General features: G+C 35.6%; 1 long non-coding RNA gene across 1 annotated transcript; it reads right to left on the bottom strand.

Annotated features, from left to right (window-relative positions):
* Window positions 1–2,965: 2,965 nt before the first annotated feature.
* Window positions 2,966–4,944, bottom strand: LOC147330991 (uncharacterized). The gene is made up of 3 exons (XR_015129249.1): window positions 4,585–4,944; window positions 3,648–3,719; window positions 2,966–3,068 (listed from the first exon to the last, which is right to left on the bottom strand). It is a non-coding gene; the product is annotated as an uncharacterized LOC147330991 (long non-coding RNA).
* Window positions 4,945–8,009: the final 3,065 nt, after the last annotated feature.

Below are 8,009 nucleotides of genomic sequence, written 5' to 3'. Positions count from 1 at the left end.
ATATAACTGCCTTGTAAACATAAAGTGAGCAGGGATGACTCAGTTTTCTTTAGGAAACCTACCTCCACCTGGCTGCAATCGGGCCTATGATGTTTTTGTTTGCCTTTTGTTCTGTTGTACATATTGTACAGTTTTTGTTCAAGTGTACATTTAATATTGTAATATAACTTATTTTAGTCTTATTCATTCTTTGTTGTGAATGCACTTTTTTTTTTTTTTTTTTTTTTTAAATAAAATTTAAAGTGTAAATTAGAGATGAAGTTTTTAGTGTGGTAATTTATTATGTGTTGTCAGAGCACTTACCAGAAGGGACAATTGGGGGGGGGGGGGGGGGGGACTGTGACATGCTATTAATGTCTCTTACAAAAAACCACTTGATCAATATACCTGAAACTTTTTATCGCCTAAGAGAACATATCTGTTCATACCCATTAGTATGAGCTCATCTTTTATTGTAAATAACAGTCTATTTTACAAGAATGCCCTGACAAAGTAATATAGTAAAGTCTGTGGAAGTTGCATAGTAATACACATATACAGCAAAAATGCACCAGTATAGATGCTAAAGAATGAAATATTTGTTAGCTGGTTCCCGGAGAAAGGAAGAGTAAATCTGACTTCCAAATAAATCTGGAAGTCGTCTGCATAAACATGGAAACTCAAATGATGCTTCTAGGACAGGGGTGTCAACCTTATTTTATATTGCGAGCCACATATAGACCACTTTGATCTTAAGCAGGCTGGACCAGCAAAACTCTTGTTTCTGTCGGTGTCAGGAAGCCTTTTTTTTTTTTTTTTTTTAATGTTGTGGCGATTGCTTTTTAATTGTCATAAAAACCAGATTTCTATAGTTGAAAGTGGAAAAACAAACATCTGTTTTTCACAAAGAGGTTTTATTAGAGACGTAACTCGTTTTGCAATTTGTGAAAGTTGAAATTTTCTTTTGTACTGGATAGTAGAAATTAGGCTTTCAGCTGTTATTGTACTCACCAATAGACTGGTGTGTAATAAACAAGCAAATAATGCACGAATTAGGGATTTTTGATGGGAAACTAGTCTTTCGAAGCACACAGAGAGAGCTATGAAGGAAGTGCAATTTTATGGTGGAAGCAAGACAGCCAACGTAAGTGGAAATTCATTAAAAGTCTTTTTCAAAAGTGAAGTATAGCGTAGTGATCTTGTTTTGCCGTTCAATGAATTTTGGTTGGAGAGTGATGAAATCTGGAGTTTCAGAATCTGTGAGATGTCGGTTTTCCGCACCCGATTGGCATTTCCTGTACGTGGGATCCACGCTTTGTGTTTACATCTGTTTGCTGTTTTAGCTTTTGGTGGTCATTGAAATTATGTTGTAAGCTTTTAGCTAAGATTCTGACTTTTCTGTGGATACCACATGTGTATGTTTAAATAACAGATCAAGTTAAATTAGATGTTGTCTCTCTCCCTTTCAAACAATCGAAATGTGTTGTGCACTGTAAAAACTGTGACTAGAGGTTACTTAAAAAAGTTATGGCAACAAAGTGACACTTGAAATAATTAAGTAATTTTAATTTCAAAAGATTTATGTAAAATGTAGAGAAAATGTTAATTAAATTCAAATAGAAAACAAAAGTAGATATTAATAGAATTAAACTGTAAATATGTGTTGGATTTAGGGTCAAAATCTCAAACTGAAGGTTGAAATTGCCCAACTTTACCAAAAAAAATAATTGATATGAAATAAGTCTCTGAGAAAAATTACTTTGAATTTACTAACTATCTGGCAAAGGTTTAGTAAAAACTTCCTAAAATATCCATTACAAAGAAATGAAATCTTCTTGTTTTTTCAGTAAAACTCAAATTGGATTCAATAATTTTCCAAATAAACCTTAAAAATAATGACTGAATAATAAGAGAAAATGAAATGAATTTTACTTATTTTCTGAGTAAAATGAATCAATTTCACAAAGAAAACATCAAAACAGTAATTTGTTTTATTGTGGAAAATAAAACACAGTAATTTATAATATAACATTTTTCTGCTCGTATACACTGAATTCTCATCAACAATCTCCTGATCTCCTAAATACATTCCTCTGCTGTAAATTTGTTTTAGTGTCATAAACAGTTTATCACACAGCTTTGTGTACAGAGCAACAGCAACATAAACTGCATGAATGTAAACCAGTTTTGTAAAAAAGAAATTAATCTTTAGACTGTAATATCAACATGAACCTGAAATTTGAATATCCTTTACCGTTTCCTTTATCTCTGTTACTTATTTATGATTGACAAACAAAAACTTTAGTTTGTCAATCTTTTGTTAAATTGAATCACTCAATATAACTGTAGAACAAAGGTTTTTCACTCATGTACATGGAATATCAATAATGTAAATCAACCTTTTATCCCAATTTGGATGTTTAACCTGAGAAAATCTAAGACACATGTAAGAGGAAGTAACATTTCTACAGCTACAGGACTGCACTTCTGTTAAATTTTAAAGTTGTTTTAAACCAATGTTTTATAGTAACATACACTATAAACAAAGAAAAGCTTAGCACAATCCAGTTCAAGGAAAAGTTTCTGGAATACTTCCAAGGTGTATTTTAGCTCTTTGGGATAGGCAAGATCGACTGCATATGTCAATCCAACCAGCATTGCGCATGCTCTTGGAAAATTGCCCAGAGCAGGCATAACTCTCACACCCTCCAGCACAATGCCAATGTCATCCTCCTCAGATCCAACAGCCTTGATTTTGTAGATTTTCATCCTCTGTTCAGAAAGATCTTGTGACACACCATCCTCATCACCATCCTGAAACAACAAACACATGGGTTTTCTGACTGTAGTTGCACACATGAAATATTTCCTGGACACATCCTGTAGCTGAATGACAAATAAAACATGATAATGCCTCAAATTATTTGAAACTTGACAAACACATATGAATAACAAAAACAGAATAATGTTTTTACTTCAACACTTACACTGTACTCTTTGATCAGTTGATCAATGGACTCCCCAAGGTACACCATCAAGCACTGAATAACCAGATTTCTGGTTATGTTATTGCTAGGATTGCTTGGTGACTGAAAATGAGCAAGAATTCCAAAAATTACCATCAGATAAGTGACCATTTATTAAGACAAAACTGTGAGAATTGGCAGTATTAAAAAAAACTGTTAAATATCAAATTATCATCACATGGAGCATTATGTGCGATAATTAGCTGATGTTAATGCACATGCCTGGGTGCTGACAGTCAACACAAAGGTATTGTCAACATGCTTGACAGGTTCAATCTTTAAATGTGTCGTTTTAGTAAATTACATTAATTTAGTCATTTAGTTTTTTTATCTAATTTAGTTTATGTTCGTCAGAAAGGGTTTTTCCTTCTTGGGACAAAACAAAAACCCAGCAATACCTGTACTTGTGTTTTTTTGTTTGTTTTTTGTTTGTTTTTTTTACTAAGAATAGACATGTATTTAAAATACAATTAAAACATGAAACCCATAATTGTGTTGTTAATTATATCAGTGACGTCCTGGCGTCCTCTTGCACTGACAAAAACATGCAAACAAATTAGTGGAGCTGTGCACCATGCAAATGAAATTTGACAAAAAAATTCTTTAAATAAAATTCCAAGCTGAAATGTCTGTGGAAAATACCTTGGCTATGATAGCCTGCAACTTCAATCCCATGCTGATCAGGTGAATTTAAGTTGAGGGATCTTCCATTACCTGAAAGGAAAGCAACATTATCATTTTTGACGTTTAGTCAGCTGTGTAAAAACCAAGGAGGAACCCACCCGGGGGATTAATAAAGTTTTATTTTATCTAATCTAATCTAATAACTTTAATCTCAGCCAAACAGATTTACTCACGAACAAATAAAACACTGAAAAAAACCAAACAATAACATTTTTAGGTTGTCTAAGTGACTTATACATTACGTTTAAACTGAGTAGCGAAACCCCGCGGTGATGTGCCGGGAGTTGTGCCGTTCTCAGCGGCTTCAGTGACCCTCGAGCTCCCGGCTTGCTATCGAGCTGGTGGGTAGCAGATGCTCCGAAAACGTCGAAGCACTTTTGCAAACATGCGATATCTTGATAAACCGAGCAGATATTTGATGTTTACACAGCTACTTTCGCGCCTGAAAATATGTTAAAAGTTTATTTTGTGACCCAGAAAGATTACTAAGAGTAATTTTAAAACTTAGTAGCGGCCGCCATTATTGGAAACTGGAGTTCGAAAAACTGACTGTGGCTGACAAAATCACTCACAACTGACCGCAAAACCTTTTCATGAACTTTTAAACGTGGATGAAAGACGTTAAAACTCATCGGAATATACCGTTGATATTTTTTAATACGGTAAAACATGTGGTTAGTTAAAGCTGTTCAGTAACACAGTCGTGAAGACTTGGAAAGTGACCTTGTGCTAGCAGTCCACTAACTGCCATTTGTGTAAAAATACGATACTATCATTACAGTGATGATTATTAATAAAATTTCGACGTATCATACTGTTTAAAACCTTTACTCAAAACCGATATACGTTATTGTTTAAACCGTGTCTTATATTTGAACAAATTAAGAAGTCTTACCTCTGACAAAATGGAGACGTCCACTCATGAAGCGTGGCACAAAGGATTATGGGCGGAAGTGTACAATGATTAAAATGAAAATGCTTTCATCAGTTAAATCTATTAGATTTCTTAAATTTTTTTAGTACTCAAACATTTTTTTTAAATCTACTCAACAAACCATTGCTGAATTTACCCCAAACAAAACTGTGTAAATTTAAATAACTGAACATCTCAAAATTGTTGAATTTTGCTTAGATTTGATTAAAACTACTCATACACGTTTTTACTGAGTAATAATTACTATTACTCTCCTATTAGATTCTAATTAACCCCAATCACAGTTTTTACAGTGTGGGAAATGTAGTTTATGATCACTGTGTGCTTTTAAGCAGCAAACGATAAACTTATTTTAAGATAATCATTGAGAAGTTCACGCAGGACACATAAAACGGCATGGCGGGCCAAATTTGGCCTGCAAGCTTTGAGTTTCAGACATGTGTACTAGAGGATTATTTTATTGTATTAGCAGGTGCACCTTGTTAGCATTAGCTTAACAATTCACTCTCTTGTGTAAAAATACTCTCTTAAGGCCAAAAAAACCCCAAAACATTTTTCAACAACTTTAATGCTTGAAAACAGAATCCAGAAATCAATTGGTGATGTCATAGATTTTACATCCATCATTTATTTACAGTCTATGGTTTTAGCATAAACTGTTATCATAAAAAATGTTCTAGACAATATGCAACCCTAGACAAACAAGGAGGAACATGTGTTCCACTGTTTTTCTGGCATTACACTGGTTTTAAGGTTTTACTAACCCTCCTGTATAGCCCCACACTTATTTTTCCTACTTCTCCTCTTCCCTATCTTCTATACTCTCCATTCCCAACCATTTAGGTGAGCTAGGCTTAAACTGGCAAGACAAAAAGATGTGTGATCTGTGCAAAGGTTTTAGGCAGGTGTGAAAAAATGCTATAAACAGAATGTCTTCAGAAATATTAATGATTGTTTATTTGCCCCAAATGTATTCTGCAGCAGGACAACAGACCCAAACATACAACCCATCGTCAAAATAAAAAAGAACAAGAAGTACTGGAAGTGATGGTATGGCCCCTACAGAGCCCTGATCTCAACATCATCGAGTGAGATGCTCTTTTGAATTCAAAGGATGGTCACACCAAATATTGATGTAGTTTAGATTTCTCTTTTATTCATTAACTGTATTTTGTTGATTGATGAAAATAAAAGATTAACACTTCCATTTTTAAGAGCATTCTTTGTTTACAGCATTTTTCCTCACCTGCCTAAAACTTTTGCACGGTACTGTAGTACTGGGCTAATCAGCCAGAATGAGTAAAACTCCTGTTAAATGTACAGGTTTTTTTTTTTTAAGTAACAATTTGTCCAATTTTTAATACTGGCAAAATATCAACAAGAACGTGAGAATTATACTTGTCCCTATGATGACCTGCGTGAGATGTTATTCCCACTGCGTCTGGCTTGCAAATTCATAGTCCTTCTTCTGTTTAAAAATGCTCACCCTCACACACCTGTCACTCTCGCGTATCAACGGTATCTCCAGACCGCTCCCATGTGTAGAGATATGCAAGCATTTTCCCAGGGCAAAGTGTGCTCAGCAGCAATTGTATGTTGTGCAATCTGAGCTCATTCCATGTGTTGCAGTCTGCATGTGCAATCCGTGGACATGTGCCCAGTAGGTGTATGTGTGTGTGTTAAACTCCCTTGAGTAATCTCATCCCTTCTATATTCACTTTTGGGGAAAAAAACACAGTACACTTAATTTAAAAATCACATTATATTGAGTAAGAGAGTAATGTAAGGATAGCTGTAATGTGTGTGAACATATGTTCTTTATGATCACTAAAAAATAAACATGATTTAAAAATGCTCACCCTCACACACCTGTCACTCTCCCATGATTTAAAAATTCCATTTTAGGGCAAAGACGGGGGTTGAAGGTAAGGGTAATTGGTACTATGGAAAAAGTGTACAGAAAATAAATGTAAGTCAGTGTAATATCACATTAAACCATCGACATGCAGCTTAGTTTACAGCTATGTAGGTCAAGGTGAGCAAGTGGTTTTGTGACTGTCAGGTGGATCAGATAGTGACTACAAGATTGGTCAAGATACCATAAAAGCCTTTTTATCTGCAACGGCAGATTAGGCTTGTCGTTTTAAGAAAGGGAAGCCTGATAAGTCACTCAAACAACATTAATATACACAAGTAATTATTTCAGCTTTCCTGTTCACAGTATTCAGTTAAAGGGACGTAAAAGTGAGAAGGTGGAGCTTTGTGTTTATATTTTTCCTGCTAAGATTGGGGTTAAGATTATCTTTAATCTGATTGCTGATTACCACAGTGTATTTCTCTGAATGAATCATGCAGGTTTATAGTGCAGTCTGAAGTAATAGCTCTTTCAGCTGCTTACCTGAGAATTGACTGGTCAACCAACAACTGACCAACAGACCAACCTTCAGTTCTTCACACAAATATGCACATCGCACATGGTCAGCTTATGCTTCTGATACTTTTTTCCCACGGTATCTTTGGTTAACATTTGTCACTGAGCAGCTTATGCTGCCTTCCTTGCCGACCTTGGAAGTCGGGCATCTGAACTGTGAGTGACATCACTCCTAAGTTGAGCCCTTTCCAGTGATAAAGTAACATAAGCAAGAATAAATGGGATTTGTTTTGCTCCTTCAAGGTAGACCTAATCATGCATCAAAAGCAGTAACGAGCAATGTTTGATTTTTTTTTTTTTGCACTTAAAAATAGCCCTACAGCACATTCATAGGTAGAGCCTGGTCAATGCTCTGTGTATGGCATATTTAGTGAGTCGCCAATATATAGTAGTAGTAGTACTAGTAGTACAGACTAAGTTTTACAATCTTACTTATGTGTAATGTGTACTAACGCCACCTTGGACTGTTGACACAGGTTGGTGATGCTGCTCCGAGTTTCCGAGTTGAAAGCATTCCGACTGGGAAGTTGGAAATTCTGAATGGCTCAGATTGTTTCAGGTTGGTCACTTTCAACTGAGATGCTCTAAATTCAACACATGGTACACTCCGCTTGAGAAAACCCAACAAAAACTACTGATACCATGAAGGGTGCAGGATCTCCGTGTTTGCTTGGACCATTGAAGACCTTTAACGTAGACTGAGAAGACAGTGTAAGAAGTTCTTCTGTGTAATGTCTACAAAAGTCCAGATCTGCAGTGCACATGCGACTTATGAAAGAGGACACAAAAAAAATTCCAAAGGCTGAGTATTTGACATAGTAAGGTTTTGGGTGGAGTGTTTAAATTCAGGCTGGAACAGACCAGGCCCAGTGTGTGTGTGTGTGTGTGTGTGTGTGTGTGTGTGTGTGTGTGTGTGTGTGTGTGTGTGTGTGTGTGGGCGTTGCACAGTAGCTGG

Source organism: Aulonocara sp. 'chitande type north' Nkhata Bay, linkage group LG5 (genome assembly GCF_057382095.1).
Source record: "Aulonocara sp. 'chitande type north' Nkhata Bay isolate Kocher_YH1m ecotype deep benthic linkage group LG5, A_spYH_male_GT1.1, whole genome shotgun sequence".
Taxonomy (NCBI): Eukaryota; Metazoa; Chordata; class Actinopteri; order Cichliformes; family Cichlidae; genus Aulonocara; species Aulonocara sp. 'chitande type north' Nkhata Bay.
The sequence above is the reverse complement of the archived record's forward strand: the minus strand, read 5'-3'. Positions and strand labels throughout refer to the sequence as shown.